Source organism: Lactuca saligna, chromosome 1 (genome assembly GCF_052625555.1).
Source record: "Lactuca saligna cultivar CGN05327 chromosome 1, ASM5262555v1, whole genome shotgun sequence".
NCBI classification, from domain to species: Eukaryota; Viridiplantae; Streptophyta; class Magnoliopsida; order Asterales; family Asteraceae; genus Lactuca; species Lactuca saligna.
The window spans coordinates 99,050,919-99,068,117 of NC_136417.1; positions in this window are offsets into that span (position 1 = coordinate 99,050,919).

Below are 17,199 nucleotides of genomic sequence, written 5' to 3' on the forward strand. Positions count from 1 at the left end.
GAGGCCCATACGAGTGTAGCAGTATAGGTGAGACCTGAGAGTAGGGTCACTCAGTAGTATGGTTGGGTGAGACCCGTGGGCGAGGCCTGTGCGAGAGTGGTTAGGAAAGTGAGACTAGAAGGATATAGGTGGGTGAGACCCGTGGGCGAGGCCCGTGAGTTTTAGTAGCACAGGTGAGACCTGGTAGGGACCGTAGTGTCGGATGGGTATCGAGGATCCCAGGATTGTAGTTCCTGAATGGAAGAATAGATTGAGCAGTTATAGGTTGTCGAAGTGTCTTTGAAAGTCACTGGGAGGGACTAGGAGTTGTGCTAGGACTAGCGACCGGTAGGAGTTGGTAATCCAAATATTGATAGATTGGTAGGGACCAGGGTGGTCTCAGTTCATCTGGAAGGCAGATAAGGAATAGCAGAAATTTTCAGTCAGTAGTAGTGCTAGTAAGCAGTCTAAGGTGGAATTTAGTTAATGGATCGTGGGGTGCTCGACACCAAAGTATAGTAGAAAGAAATGCCCAGTGGATACTGGCGATAATGACCCGTAATGGAGGTTGCAGGAGGAATGGATTTGGTGAAGGATAGGACCTTCACAGTGACAAAGGAAATAGTTGGTTATGGAGCATCGCCTTAGGAAGGCAAGAAAACGCACAAGGAAAGAGGGGGAGAACCCCTATTGGGTTCAGTTGCAGTACTCGGACAGTACCAGAAGGATTGTCAGTTGAGTAAGTTATGTTTCCAAAATGTTCAGGGTCAGGGTTAACCCGAGATTATTATTATCTGCAAGTATCAATGGTCTTTAGGAGGACCGGGTGAAAAGCCAGCGAAGGTAGGCAGTAGGTTTTGGATTAATAGTAAGGTATTGGAAGCAGATCGCAAGCGGTGGACCATAGAAAACTTCGAGGATGAAGTTTAGTTTAAGTGGGGGAGAGTTGTAACACCCAAATTCAGGAATGCCAAGAAGGAAAGAAAACCCTAAGACAAAGGGGTCAACTCGCCGAGTCCGAGCGGGATCCGGGTTCAGGAGTTAGTGACCGACTCGGCGAGTCAGCTAAGGGGACTCAGCGAGTCTGGTCTGAACGAGGAAAACCTTAATCCCGGGAGTTGTATCCTATATAATGGGTGTTATGTCCCTCCATCAGCCTCTTTATCATCCTAGAGAACCTGTAAACCCTAGATTTCATGTGAGCTTCCATCATTTGAGAGAAATAGTTTTGGAGGAAGGAAACTTTGGAAAGGAACTTAAAGATCAAGAAGGTTGTTTCAAAGGGGAGGTGAAGATCCGGGATCTACTTCAGTTTGTGTTCATCTTGGAGGTAATAAGCTGCTATCTTCCCTCCTTTGCATCTAGATCTACTTTTGTTATGAGATTTGGGGGTTTTATGGTTGTTTAAGACCCAATTCGAGTTTGGGGCTGAGATATGTCGTTGCCACTTCAGATCTAGTGTTGGGATGGTCCAATATGTCATTAAGCATCAGAAGATGAGTATTTGGTGAAGCCCTTTTGTGCCTGAACCTAGCCCTAGAGTGTTTTGAGCCTAGATCTCTTTGGTTATACGTAAACTTTTCAACTTTACGTGAGGATTGAGCTTTGGGAGTATGGATCTATGAGTTGGAACCCCTACATGGCTCGAAAAGCCACTGTATGGATTAAGAAGTGGAGCGACTCGGCGAGTCACATGGGGGGACTCGGTGAGTTTGATAAAGATGGGCAGAAACTCGGCAGGTTGGAAGAACAACTCAGGGAGTCTGTTGAAGATTGCCTTGGACTTGGAAAGTCTGTTCTTGGACTCGGCAAGTCAAGTCACGAAGCCCCAAACCCTTTCGAGCTAAGACTAGGATCAGTGAGTCGAGTAGGGACTCAGTGAGTTGGACAGGTCAGGACTTGGAAAACGGTGAACTCGGCGAGTCAGCAAGCAGACTCGGTGAGTAAGGTTGACCTTGACTAGGACTTAACTGTGACTAGAGTTGACTTAGTTCACTTTCAGGGGATAATTAGATTAAGTTTTGCATTGATATTGGTAGCTCGGGGAGCTAGTGGAGAAGGAGTTCAAAGAGTTGTCGGGCAGCAGCTAGAGGGGTTATCAGCAAGTTCAGCAAGTACAGGTGAGTTTCCCATTGTGTGAATGGGTCTAAGGCTACAATGCCGGCCCATGTAGATACGAGTAGGAAGACACGGGGGTTAGCCCTGGGAACATTATGCTAGTATGATATTTAGGACGAGGTCCAATGATATCGGGCGGGTGCCCAAGGAATGGGTTTTATATTAGTTTATACTTGTTGTATCTGTGATACATGTATGTGCCTGGTAGGGAGGTGAGTGTGGGCGATGTCCCGTATCTCACCAATAGCAGAGTGTGGATGATGTTCCACATCTTATTAGCAGCCGAACACGGGTGAGGCCCAAGTTAGTGAAAGAGTGAGTGTGGGTTGGGCCCGTATCTCACTATCAGTAAGGGCGTGGATGGGGTTCCATGACTCATCAGTAGTAGGACAAGGGCGAGTCCCAAGATAGGCAAGGCCTCAGGACAAGATTAGTGAGTATATGTTAGCTTATGTGTTGTTATATTCTTATGTGCTATTATATGTTAGCAGGCGGGGCCCAGTGACAGGCGCGACCTAAGTTAAATAGATCTGTATCCGAGCGGGGCTCGAAGCCAGGAGAGGCCTAGAGCGGCGGGGCCGTTGTAGCGGGCGAGGCACGAAGCAGGGGGTGAGGCCCAGGATAGCGGGCGTGGCCCAGTATGTGTAGTATGTAGTTATGCATGGTATGTGGTAGGGTGGGGAACTCACTAAGATTCGTGCTTACGGTTTTCAATTTTAGTTTTAGGTACTTCCGGTAGCCGAGGGAAGAACTCGGGGTGATCGTATGGCACACACCATAGATTAGACAACCTGGGAATGTTTTACTCTGATAATGAACATGTGTTTTGGAAATTAATACTCTGCTTATGATATGTATTGATAATTAGGTTTTAAGTAATGTTTTATAAAAGAAATTTTTAGTCTTGAAATTTGTGTCATTACATTCTCCCTTCATTAAAAGTATTAATGATAAATACTAAGTAACTAAACCTTTTATAAATACCCAATCTTAGTTACTTAGGAAAATATGAATAAGGTGCTAATCCATGAAATTACACTTTGCACTTTGTTTAATTCGGTTAGTGGAGCATGTGTGGTTAAACGGCACAGTAACGTGGATTTAACAAGGTAGGCAAAGGGTAACATTATGTTTATCATAGCATCGGTGGAGCGCGTGTGGTTAACCAACACATCGATTATGGGGTAAATATTAAGGGTACCAAATATATTTGCATGGTTATTCACACCTTGTTTAGTGATCCTCGGCATCCCAGTCACAAAACCTGAAGGGCACACTCGAGATTGAAACATGTCATTGAAAAGTTCAATGAATCTCAAAGGAATCTAGGAGTTTCAAAACCAATTAAAACGTAATAACACATTTCGTTTATCTTGGTGGAAATTGGTGAATCGTCATTCACCTACCTTTAGATATTTTATAGCTTGGAATACGACATCCCTCTTCCAAGTTATAAAAGTATGGTGTTGGGTCCTAGCCTTAATATTTCATATTGGGTGTTATATTTAGGAATTTAAATCAACTATCTTGAATATCTCCCAAAAAGATCTCTGGTTTAGACATTTATGATCTTCCCAAATCTCTTGAAACAAGCTTTCCTAAATGAAGATGATGTCCCATGGAAATCATACTTCTTTCACCTCCTCCAATTATTCTCCCTAACCCACAAGTTCTTGAAAAGTTTATGGTCACTCAAGGCCTATTGGCAAGCAAAGGTCTATGTGTGATCACATCTTGGAGATGTAGTCACATATTGACAAGCAGGATAGTTGGGTGTCAAAGTCTTGAGAAAGTTGGTGTCTCAACTACTTTCTAAGTCACATAGTGATTTCCTTTGGGACTCATATGAAACAGACTATGACAATACCCTTAGTGATCTTATCTATTTGCTAAGATCAACTTCCAAAAACTTTATGGACATTGAAAATGATGACACTGGAAATGCAGAAAAAGCATTCTCTTCCCAATGGAAAGGGATCGGACATAGTCAACTCGGTTGACCAAATGGTAAAGAGAAAGGCAAGTCTGTGATAGTCCATTACACCATTCCCAAAGAGTCCATATGTTTCTCTTGCCAAAGAAAGGGGCACTGATTGCGAAGCTGCCAAATTTACCTAAGGATGTTAAAGTCAATAAGTTTGACTCTACTTCAAGTAAAGTCCACTATCTAATTCTGCTAAGTTTCTATTATGAGATTATTGATACATGATGTGAGTGGTTCACATGTTGATGTTTTAAGAATCAAAGAAAACGTGAAGAAACTTAAAGAAAGAATATATTGAATCGGATCGCGTAGATGGATTTATATCACATAGTTTGAAGATCGGATTTTTGGGCTGTTACTTAAGAGTTATGATATATATTGCTTAGGAATAGATAACAACAAGTTTTCATATGGATCGTAAGGATAAGTTTTTCTGCAAAGTTTTTAAATTAAAAGGTAAAACTTTTGATTTTAGTTATTTTATGTATCCTTACTATGGCAATTTTTGTAAAATTGTTGCTTATAAGATTCCATTGATATCAATATTGGAAAGTGAATTTGATTCTTTCATTTGTGGTAATGTCTAAATTTAACAAATAAGCAAAGATTCTCGTCACCCAAGGTTTTAATTAGACCGAGACTTGGAATCATGCAAGTTGTATAGCATGATGGATGAGAACTTTCAAGCATTGGAAAAATTAAGACTAACTACTTGTTCAAATGGATGTGTGAGTCAAGTAAAGGACTAAGCGATCGAGTACACATTCTTGTGCACTAGTTAAGTCCACCACAAAAGATCGATAAGACTATTTGTCATAATTTACTATAGCTAAGTAAATATAGTTATACTTACAAGCTTAAGTGTAATTCTGAGACATTGGAAAAGTTTCCAATTTATGGCAGAGCGAATAAGAAGAATCAACTTAGGTAGAAAGATAAAAGTTTCTCAAATATGAAAAGATGGGAGAGTACTTTAGTATCATGTTTTAAGAACATCTTAATGATTTTGAGACCTTATCACAATTCATCCTCTAAGTGCATTCTGATAGTTAAAAAGAGGAGTTATTAATTGTTGAAGTGGTTAAATCAAGAAGATGATTCATACTTTGTTCCAAAAACAATTCTTAGAGTTATACTCTAAAATTGTAACTTGAGTGACATGTCTTAAAGAAGGCTTAAAACACTTGTCAAATGCAACAGTAAAAGTTTTCTACTCTTGAAATTGGTAAGTTGTGATGTTTTGGATAAAACAAAGACCAATTAAGGCCAATTGTGTGAAGTGTTTGTCTTGATTAGAATCCACACTATCTCTTGAATATCTAACAAGATTGTCTTATATGTCAAGAGGACAGTGGGAGTCTTAAAGGTCTTGAAAGTCTCAAGAACTAATCAGGAATAAAAGCTAAACTTCTTCACTAGCACACGACTTAAGGTCTATAAACTATCGTGTTGACATATTCTGTGCCCATTCCAATTAAAGTTGGCTTCACGTATGAGTTCTTAGAGTTATCAATTGGTTGCACAACAACTTGGAGGCATTGGCAGGCCCTTGAGCTGCAATATAGCATGAAATTTAGATTGAGTTCAGTCCATATGAGTTTGAATTTGTCATTATCCTTGTCTTGTGACTATGGTTTTGACAATTCACATGGATAAGAACACATACACTATTAAATCTAGGTGTCATAAGGTTTCTATCCAATTCATGAAAAATGATGGTGAAGAAACACTTTCACTAAGTATATTTTAGCTAGATAGCAGTTATGATATTTGCATTCTCAAAGTCGTTAGTGGAGCGTGTGTGGTTGACCGACACACTAACATGGACTTGTGAGAAGTGGCAAAGGTCTAAACAATCGATACTATGATTACGACATCCTTTTTCTTAGTTCTTAAAATTGTTAAGACACGCCTGTGAGCTATATGAGATAAGGTGGATGATATTGATAAAGTTTTATCAAAGCAATCTAGTAACAGAAATCTGAACTTTGGTAAGAAAGTCAATAAAGTATTGATTTCTAGAAGTCCAGCTGATTTCTGAATACATGTCAAAGTTAGTGGGAGCATAAGTGTTATGCGAATAATCATCATGTTAGTGGGAACATGATAATTATGATAAAGGTTGCAAGTTAACAATGTTAATTGTAGAAAACAAAAGGTTTCAATTGGGAAAAAATTGTTTTGCTATAATTAAGAGAGAGGAAATTATACTTCATCTCAAATCTAAAATCTTAGATTGAGGTTTTAATCATATTTAGTCAAGGATATATATATATATATATATATATATATATATATATATATATATATATATATATATATATATATATATATATATATATATGAATTTCATGTTGGAATGGCTCAACATAAGGAAATTCTATATATGGGTCTATTATTTGCGTTCTAAAATTCGATTATGATTACGACATCCCTTTTCATAATTTGAAATTATGAGAACTTGGCAAAAAAAAATATTGTAATAAAAGTAATGGTCCAGTATCATGTCTTTATGTGAGACATCATGAATCGGATCCCATATGCTTCGGATATAGGATCGATTGCATGTGCTATAATATTCATCCTTTCTAAAATTTTCCAAATGCCTGGGGCATTGAGAAGGGAAAAGGTCTAGAATTGGATATGACTAAAAGGATCAAGCAACTGTTGAGGATAATCTAAGATTTACCAAAGATTGGTTGCTCAGGGACAGTTGGAAGTACAGTGTTAATTGTTGGAAGGACCATATTGACATATTCTAAAAAAAGGCAACTCTTATTCAGAAGTGATAGTCAAAAGGGGAATATGGAAATGATCCCATAGGTGGAATTTGTTCAATAAATTTGTGTAATATTAGGAAACTTAATTCAAGAAGGATGTTTCCAAGGAGTTGATATCCTTTGGAATGCTCTGTAATGTTTGTTGTCAAGTCTTTGTGACTTTGTGCATAATCATTACAAGAGGATCAATGAATATAAGTTTAGAATCTAACAGATTTCAATAAATAGCATGAATTTTGAATTCTTGCATTGGCACTATGGATTTGGGACTGTGAAATGAGAATCATTGGAGTTATGTTGAATTGGTCTATTTTGCAAATTAAAGATCATAGACAAACATAGTATGCATACTTGGTGTGTGGCATGACTAGTGTTTAGAAAAACATAGTGTACATGCTTGGAGCATGGGACAACTATTGTTTTAATTCAAGCATAAAGTTGATAGTTGAAACAATATGCAATGAATAATGTGTAATCATATGGTGATAAATAAAAGGTGTTTTATTTATATTCATAAGTTCTGAGATCATATTGGATTCGATTATTCCTGTGTTGCACTTTGCATGTTTTGACTTCCAAAATAACTTGGTTGTTCTTCCTGAATGACTAATTTATTCAACCATCCACATTCGGTCATATGTTGGAAGTATATTTCAATCAAGACTGTCATGGTTTGTATTATAAAGGTCTAAGATGTTGGACAAAGCAGTGCTACAACACTCATGAGTGCTCATAAGTTCTGAGTATTGAATTCAACCCGTGCTCATTTGAATCACTTCATGGATTTTATCACGAGTGATCATGAGATGATAATATCTTATATTATTTAAACCTAGAGATATGAGTTGGTTATACATTGATTACACGAAAATGCATTGGTAACTCGATGTTATAAAGCGTGCCTTTGTGTATGATTCAACAAGTAGTAGAACAAGCCATATGAGTCGAAGTTTATCCATTCCTTTTGTCTTCAGGATAAAAGCGATATCTGTGGGCCCCTCGATGATTTGGTGATGAAAATTGTAAGTGCTCAGTCGGGCCAGGATTGATTTGATTTGTTAAATTTTTCAGTCGTCATAAATCGAAAATCGGGAAACAACAAATGGACAGAGAGAATGATTATAATCCATGTCTCAGTCCATATGATATCTAGAATGGAGGAATATATGATCCCTTATCTAATGGACAAGTCATTGACAAAGGTTAGAGATCATTGGCAAGGTCAGAGTTCGACAAAAGCTTTTGAGAGCTACGATTGCTAGTCGGGTCATGAAGTCATACTTGCAATAATAGTTTTAGACTTATCCAAGTGGGAGACTGTTGGATTAATGTCTAAGTCCATAACTATAATTGGTAAGACTTGACCCGACCCGACATAGTCCATTTGGATTGCATGGCATAATGCATTTGGATAGACTATAATGATAGAAATAACACTTAAAGTTTGTTAATATATTATAGGTTCTAATATATTAATAAGATTATTTAATTAGTATTGATCAAGAATTAATCTAGGATTAATTAAGTGATCAAAAGAAGACTAATTAAATATATGGGTTGATTGTATAAATCATCCATACTAGTATATTGGGCTAATGCTTCATGGATTGTCAAGTTGGGCTAAAACCTATAAGATGCTTCATGGATGCTCCATGGTGTATTTGAAACCAAGGATCCAAGGAAATGGAGAGCCATGACAATTAGGGTTTACCCTAATTATCACTAACTCTATAAGCCTCTTATTATTGACAAAAATCGGCACTAGATTATATGTGAAAGGGCTAGCCAATTTTTATGAAGTGTGGATTTCTCTCTAATCTATTCCAAGTGTATTTGGTGTTGTGTGAACCATTTGAGGTGTCACGCATGGGGCACTAGGCACTCAAGCTTCATGAGGACATTCTACATCAAAGAGGTATGTAATTCTAACTTGATATAGTCATATGAATCAATGTTATTATGCTAGTTAGGATGAATACATTGGAAAGTTCATATTTGCATGTATAATAGAGAAAACATAGATCCAATTTAGGGTTGCATGTACACTTAGGAGTGTTAGATTGCTCAAAACCCAACATAATTTATTTCAGAATTAAATTGAGAAAAATATTTCGAAATTCAAAGTCTAATGGATATAATTTTATCCGTTTATTTGGAAGGATTAACCTGTCATGTCATGTCACTTCTCTCTCTCTCTCTCATGTGATCCGACTAAATAGGGCATAGGTGTTACCAGTGCTTCTTTACCTTTTCTATCATTCTCTCAAGCATTATTAGTCGTCTTTGAGGTAAATCTCATGCCCCCTGCTCTTTTATTTTTCCTACACTACTAGAAAAACAACCTTTTACGACGCTCATTGCGCGTCGTAAAAGGCTCAGACGACGCGCAAATGCGCGTCAAGGAAGACCCTGTCATAAAGAGAGACGACGCGCTTTTGCACGTCGTCTATAGACGACGCGCATTTACGACGCTCATTTACAATGCGCAATTACGACGCACGTTTACGACACGCAATGCGTATCAAGGAAGGCCCTGTCATAAAGGAAGACGACACGCATTCACGTGTCGTAACCTTATGACGCGCGTGTTAATGACACGCAATGCGTATCAAGAAATCCCCTGTCAAGAAAGGTCATGTCATAAATGAGGATGACACACATTTTTGCGTATCATAATTTTAAATGTTTAAAAAAAAATATTATTTATACATTTACTAATTTTCAAATTAAATAATACATTAAAAATCTCATAATACAAAATAAAATACCATAAATTACAAAGATAATTCATTTCACTAATATGTCAACTACAAATAATTATTCCAATAGTAAGTAAATGTAACACATTGCGAATATTTCATAATATTTATTATAGAAAACAAATCATGTATAACATTAAAAGAAACCCATGACTAAATTCTTCTTTGACAATATCATTTGACAATTTCCTTTATAAAAAAAATAACCTGGTGCAGGAACTTTGAAAGGCTCCAGGGCATGGAAGGAGGTTGCTAGAGCTGTCAGAAGCTGCACATGGCAAATCGGTAACTTAACATGCAATACAATACAAGATGACATGATAGAAGCTGGTATGGCATCCCACTATATATATATATATATATATATATATATATATATATATATATATATATATATATATATATATATTTGTCTATTTTCTTTGCCAATGCCAATTAGGCCACTAAGCTTAGGAAAATGATATTTTAGTAGTCAAATATGACAGTTGATAAAGCCAAACACTGTCCCCATATCTATTACTTGAGTAGCACCAGATGTGGTCTCGAATGCTTTGCTATTTGATGCAAGCTTAATTCTCTTCAACAAGTTGAGTAACTTCTTGTAATACGACATTACATTTAGGTCCTGCAGAGTCACCAACCTGCCATTATGTATGTAATCAAAAAAATGGTGAAATGAGTCTTAAAATAAAGAAATATGTCTAAAATTTTTCTATTGTTTTGAACACTTACATGATCAGAATGCCCAAAAAACACATAAACATACCGAATTAACTTAATTCGAAAATTGGAGCCTTAGCAACCATTGCAATAAGTTTTCTTGATCGTCTTAGTAGACTTATTTTATTACCCATATTAACAAACAATTTTATGTAAGGGCTAAATACAAGAAATAGAAAAATACTTCCATTTCTTTATATTACAACATTTTACTTTTACTTTATTTTTTCCTTATTATTGATGCATCATATGATAAAAAAAAGTCTACCCAATTCCAACGCTATACTTCCAATCTTTTTCTTCTTACCACATCATACTTTGAAAGATCAACCCAATTATAACAACGGAATTGCTATAATAACTGAGTAGATTTTTCTTGGATTTATCCCTTTATTTTGAATCACACATCACAAAACAAAAGCATGTCTATATCAATTAAGATTTTTTATACTCGTTTTTGGCAGAAATGAAAATGTCAAAGCAAAAGAAACACTAGACATATCATCATCATGCAAATGAAAAACAAAAACAGACAACACAAACCTTTGCATCAATTTAAATGCATACAGATCAGATCATTCAGAGTCGCTTGGAGGCTTCTCCTTTGGATGCTTAGAGTTGTAATGATCAACAAGCTGCTTCTCATTTGCTAACTCACCTTGAAAGTCAAAACCCCAAAGAATTTTCCATTAACTATCTTATATATTTACAAGTTATTGTCGTTTATAACTTATATTACAAGCAGTTGTCAAACAAGAAAGTCATTTTTTTCATTAGGTACCATTTAGCTCGACCTTATCATATAAATGTCTCCAAGCTCTCCCAACATAAAAAATTCCAGGATCCACCATTGGCCATGGAACTGATTAAACCTGAGAATATACATAACCATCCATCAAAATGATACAAAAACTTGGTAAAAATGTAAAATTTCAACACATGTTCGTTTGATTTTGCACTTGAAATGTGGTGGAACATACCAACAAATATGAAGTAAGGGCATCTTCTTAATCTAAAAATGGGAACAATATCAGTCATAAGACCCCAAAGAGGTTTAATAATCCATGGAATTTGAATAATCCCATAGTAAAACTGTGATTCGGATGGTTGTAACTTTTGCACATCTTTCATTTAGTATTGTATGCTCACACGATACAGACCAATGCTCATGCCCTGATTGATTCCATACACAATCACGACAACTAGAACAAATTTCTAGCTTAATTCATCACTCATCAAATTCATGAATTTTCAACATAAATAATATTTATGTGCAGGTAACCCAACAACCGACGGGTTCAGGTCAAGTTCTGGAGATGGGAATTGGGGAGGGTCTAATTTTTGTAATAGTTTCCCAACTCCAAATAAGATCTGTAAAGGACTTGATAAGTTTGTTATTGGTCAAGAAAGAGCTAAAAAGGTTATCCTTTTTCTATCTGTAATGTTCTGATGGCCTAAAATAAAATTTGTTTTCTTGTGATTTTGATATATGGTTCTTTACCATTTTGAAATAATGAAGCTTATTTATGTGGGAATAGTTTACAAATAATTTGAAAATAGAATTTGTGTATTTGGTCCTAAATTACATATTTAGCTGCATATGAAAAGATGTCTGCTTATAATTCCATTAATACATATATACATGTGCTCTCAGTGGTAGTTTACAATGTGTTGTTATATATATATATATATATATATATATATATATATATATATATCTATATATATATATATAACTATATATATATATATATATATATATATATATATATATATATATATATATATATATATATATATAACATCATCCGGTTCGTCCGGTTTTTAGGACCGATTCAACCGGTCGAACCAATCGAACAATCAACCCGGTAAGACGACCGGTTCGGTGTCCGGTCGGGTTTTCAAAACATTGTGTATCATTTTCAATAGTGGGGTCCGTTTCAACTTTTAAATGTTCATTTTTGGATATAATATTAGGATAATTGGTTCAATTAACAAGATTATGAGTAAAGTAAATAAAAAACCATGTTATATCTGATAAAAGTAAAACAAAATTACCAGCTTGTTGATGCTAGCATTAAAAGAAGCATCATGGCTAAGTATAAGTAGAATAATCAGCATCACGTAAATTTGATTTGATGTTCTCCTTGAAGCATCATAGAGTGTCTCCAACAGAGGCATTAACTGGCCATTTTAATTGAAGAAAGAGTCTCAAACAAGATAGACAACAAACAAGAATAAATGTATTTTGCTTTTTGTAATAATAGATTCATACCAATGTACCGATATCAGTCCGCACCAACACATATTCCAAAAAGTCTGAATTCCCATGAGCCAAAGCATACAGTAGTAAAACAACAGTTTCATCAGCCAAACACTTGCAAAGATCAATCACTTATATAAATAATATGTAAAATACAATTAGCTATAACAAAATTTTGAAGTGAAATGAGGTCTTACATGCCAAGTGAGTGAGGTCTTACTCGAAATGAGGTCTTACATATCCTTTCATATGATCTGGCAGCATGCTTGCTTCCTCAAATGACTATTAACAAATGTGATGGTATCAACGGAGCTTAGTTCTTCTTTCATCTTACATGACTTGTGAAAAGATTTGGTGAAGTTTTCAATTTTTTGTCAATATGATTTATTTACAGTCTTGTTGAAGTTACTTTGTCACTTGAGTTTGCTGATGTGGCACACCTTGAGTGAGAGTTTGTGTTTTCTGATTTCCTTGACTGTGTGAAAGACTTAGTGTTTGCTGATGTGGAACACCACCTTGACTGTGTGAAAGACTCTTTGTTTGTTGTTGTTGTTGTTGTTGTTATTTCTTTTGTTGGTGCTGTTGTTCTTGAGGCTTCCATTGCTGTTCAAACAAAGTTGATTGAACTACTGTCAATCACCTACAAGATAAATCAAGAATGTCTAAAATACCCTTTTTAAGAGTAGAGAAAAGGAGCTCATGAACTAAAATCATTTTCTCAAATATTTATTTCAATAATTAAATAAAACTTTTGTAACATGAGGATCTCATTTATCTCAAGGCACGTTCCAATATCACATCCATATAATCGAGAATCAAAAGTTGTAATGGAACCATCTAGAAGAAAAACATATTTAATATAGCTACTTTGGAATGGAACACTTGAATTTTTGCTTAGTTTTGAATGAAGAGACTATAAAATACAACACAAAAATATCAAACTGTGAATCATGAAAGAATAATTACCTAAAAAATAAAAAGGGTAAAAACGGAATATCTCACCTTCGCTACACGAGTTAGGGATTTTACTGATATGTACAACATGGTGTAAATATGATAAAATGAAAAGAAACCTAAAGGGAAAAAAGGTATTAAACCATTAAATCTTCACCTGCAATGTATTGTTCACTAGGAATATGGAATGCTTTCTTCTTCTTGGCCTGGTGCACTTGACAGATGTTAAAAAACCTTCAAGGAGAGTTAAAAAAAAGACAACGATAATGATAATTCCACGAAAAAAGTACCAAAAGAGCATGCTCACAAGTATCAGTTGGATGTTCTTGAACAAGCTAAAAACAAAAACACCATATCCTTCTTAGAGACAGGGGCAGGGAAGACCCTCATTGTTGTCCTCCTTATAAAAAGCATGTGTAATGATTTGCATAGCCAAGGAAAGAAGATGTTGGCTGTGTTTTTGGTTCAAAAGGTGCCACTTGTTTATCAGGTACCAGAAAGTGTTTTGTCTTTTGACTTATCTGCCCCTATTATGAAACATGAATATGAAGATTCTATGATATGAATTTACATATACAACAAGCATAAGTTATCCATGATCAGACTGGCTATCAAGTAGGTCACTATTGTGGTGAGATGGGTCAAGATTTTTGGGATGCTAGGAGGTGGCACGTGAATTTGAGAACCATCATTATCCCTCATTGCATCTATTTTTTGTTCTCCAGATTTCGCACAACTATAGGAGCTAGGGGTTTCTTCAACATCAATGTCCTACAGTAAAAACATTTTCTAAATTAGACCTTGTAACACATAGTTCTAGAATGAAAAAGTTTGACAAAACCCAAACCATATGATGTGAACTGAAATTGGAAAATATGAAAGTGATATGGTTTGTTGAGCGTGAAGTAAGAGGAACAAAATGGATTGATATCTCAACTTGCGAGCTCTTCAAATCAACACATAATAAAAATGATGTTTAAGATTCAAAACTATAATCAAGATCTACATTGATTAAATTTTATCAAGATTACCATTTGTTTACCAGATGAGATTGTGTTTCAAACCCAATCCATGCTTTCCACGAACTGATTAGCGACTCGTTTGGATTTTTTTCATCTTTGGATACTCCCTTTTCCCCAAGTTCGTCATCCTGAACAACAAATATTCGTTAGCAAACACAAAAACAAAAAAGTCGAAAATACAAATTAGGTTAAGAGGAATGGTCGTCATTCCAAAAACAGATGGAGAAGAAGAGAAAAATCTTCGTACCTGATTTAGGGAATAAAAGAATCTTTAGAGATTGAATGTAAGAGAAAGAAATCTAGGGCATATACATGAAGAAGAAGAGAACAATCTTCGAACCTGATGCCTCCTCAGCTTTTGTTTTCCGCATCTTGACTTGTCTTTTGACTTATCTGCCACTTGTTTATCAGGTACCACTTGATGTTTCTCTTACTATTCCTGTTCCTGTGAAAGGCTCACGTGGACCCAAGAAACTTTGGGTTCCTAAATCTGCTTAATTTTTGCAGGTTATCAGTGACGAGCAGTTCGATGAAGAATGGTATATTGACAGTGGCTGCTCACGTCACATGACAGGAAGGAAGGAAAAGCTAAGGGAATTTCGATCTCTTCCAAATGGTGGAAATGTTAAGTTCAGAAACAATTCTTATGGAACGATAAAGGGTTATTGGATGATAACAAATGGAGACTTCACAATAAGAAAGGTGGCGTACGTTGAAGGGCTACAGCATAACCTTATCAGTGTATCTCAACCGGTGGGAGGTACCGGTCTCAAGGTGTCATTTGATGATGAAGGCTCTGAAATCATCGAGAAGAAAACAAAAAGAGTGATTCTCAAATCAGAACGGAAAGGCGAAATGTTTCCACTCCATCTCAAACCAACCAAAGGAAATCTAGCTATATGTCTTCTATCCAAAGCTCATTCTAACGAAAGCTGGTTGTGGCACCGAAGGCTCTCACATCTCAATTTCAAAGATATCAACAAGCTTGTCACAGGAAGTCATGTCAGGGGTCTCCCATTGCTCAAGTATGATAGAGAACATTTGTGTGCTGTGTGCGAAATGGGTCTCCCATTATTAACACTAAAGTTGTTGAACCACTTGAGTTACTTCACATTGACTTGTGTGGTCCATCATCAATCGAAAGTATTGGCGGTAGCAAGTATATTCTTGTCGTCGTTGATGATTTTTCATGTTTTACATGGGTGTTCTTTCTAAAGCACAAATCTGAAGCTACTCATATGCTAAAGATGTTTATTAAGCAGGTTGAAGTGCAACTGAGAAAAGTCGTTCGCAACATCAGGAGCGACAATGGACTGGAGTTTAAGAACAAAGAATTTGAAGACTTTTTGGCAGAAAAAGGAATCAGTCACAACTTCTCAGCCCCCTACACACCTCAATAGAACAGAATTGTCAAAAGACGAAACCCATCCTTGTGTGAGGCGGCCCGAACGATGCTAAGTTTCGCTTTTTTACCTTTATATTTCTGGGCTGACGCTATTTCTACAGCATGTTTCACGCAGAATAGGTCCTATCTCAACAAGCATTTCTCTCTTACTCCTTATGAGATCATCAACAACAGGAAGCCAAACGTTAAATTCTTCCATGTATTCTGCTCACGATGCTTCATCTTCAACTCTGGAGAACATCGTAACAAGTTCGACGTTAAAGCTGATGAAGGAATCTTTCTGGGATACTCTCTTACTTGAAAAGCATATCGGGTCTTAAATAAGCGTTCGAGGAAGATCGAAGAGACATATTATGTGACTTTCGATGATAGTTACGTCAAAAAGATAAAGGCAACTGAAGAAGCAATTGGATAAATTTTCAATCAAACAGGTCAAGTCACGGCCTCGATTGCTAATTTGTTTGAGCAATTTGTGGAGTTATTCGATGAAACTGAGAAAGCTACTCTCTCGGAAGCCAAGGCAGCAGACAACAAAATCGACCATCTGAAGCAAATCTTTGAAGATGCCGCCAAACGAATGGGTAAAGGAGAGCAAGTCCCAAACAAACCTCCTCAGCAAGGCACTTCAATTGAGGGGGAGAATCCATCTTCTTCAAAATAGCCAAGCTCACAAGTTGAGGGGGAGCACTCTATTCCCGTTGCACCCGAAAGCTCTACTGCACCCGAAGGTACTGCAACACCCAAAAGCTCTAATGCAAAGGATGAACTAGCTCGTAAAACTTCCGAGCTCCATCTTGCAAGTCATCAGCTCTCCCAAGCAGAGAAGGAGATCGATTCTCTTTGTTCTGAGAAAGCTGTGGTTCAAAGTTGTGTTTCAGATGTTCACGGAGCTCTATCCAACATTATTGAAGCCCATAACCTAATTCTCAACTACTCGGTGAGGTGAACTCTTGCAGAGAAGCTTGCTCCTGCCGTCGCGTTGCTTAGCCGCATTGAAGGGCTTCCTGAGCAGGTGGCACATTCGAAACAAGGGGGAGAAAAGAAGGCCACAGCTCAATCTCAACCTCCTCTGATTCGTACAGCTCAATCTCAACCTTCTCCGATTCCCAAAGCTCAATCTCAATCACTTCCAGTTTCTTCACTAGTTCCTCCTAGAGCACCCAAACCAACAACTATTTCCTACATCAGGTTTGAGTGCTCAAAACAAAGACAAAC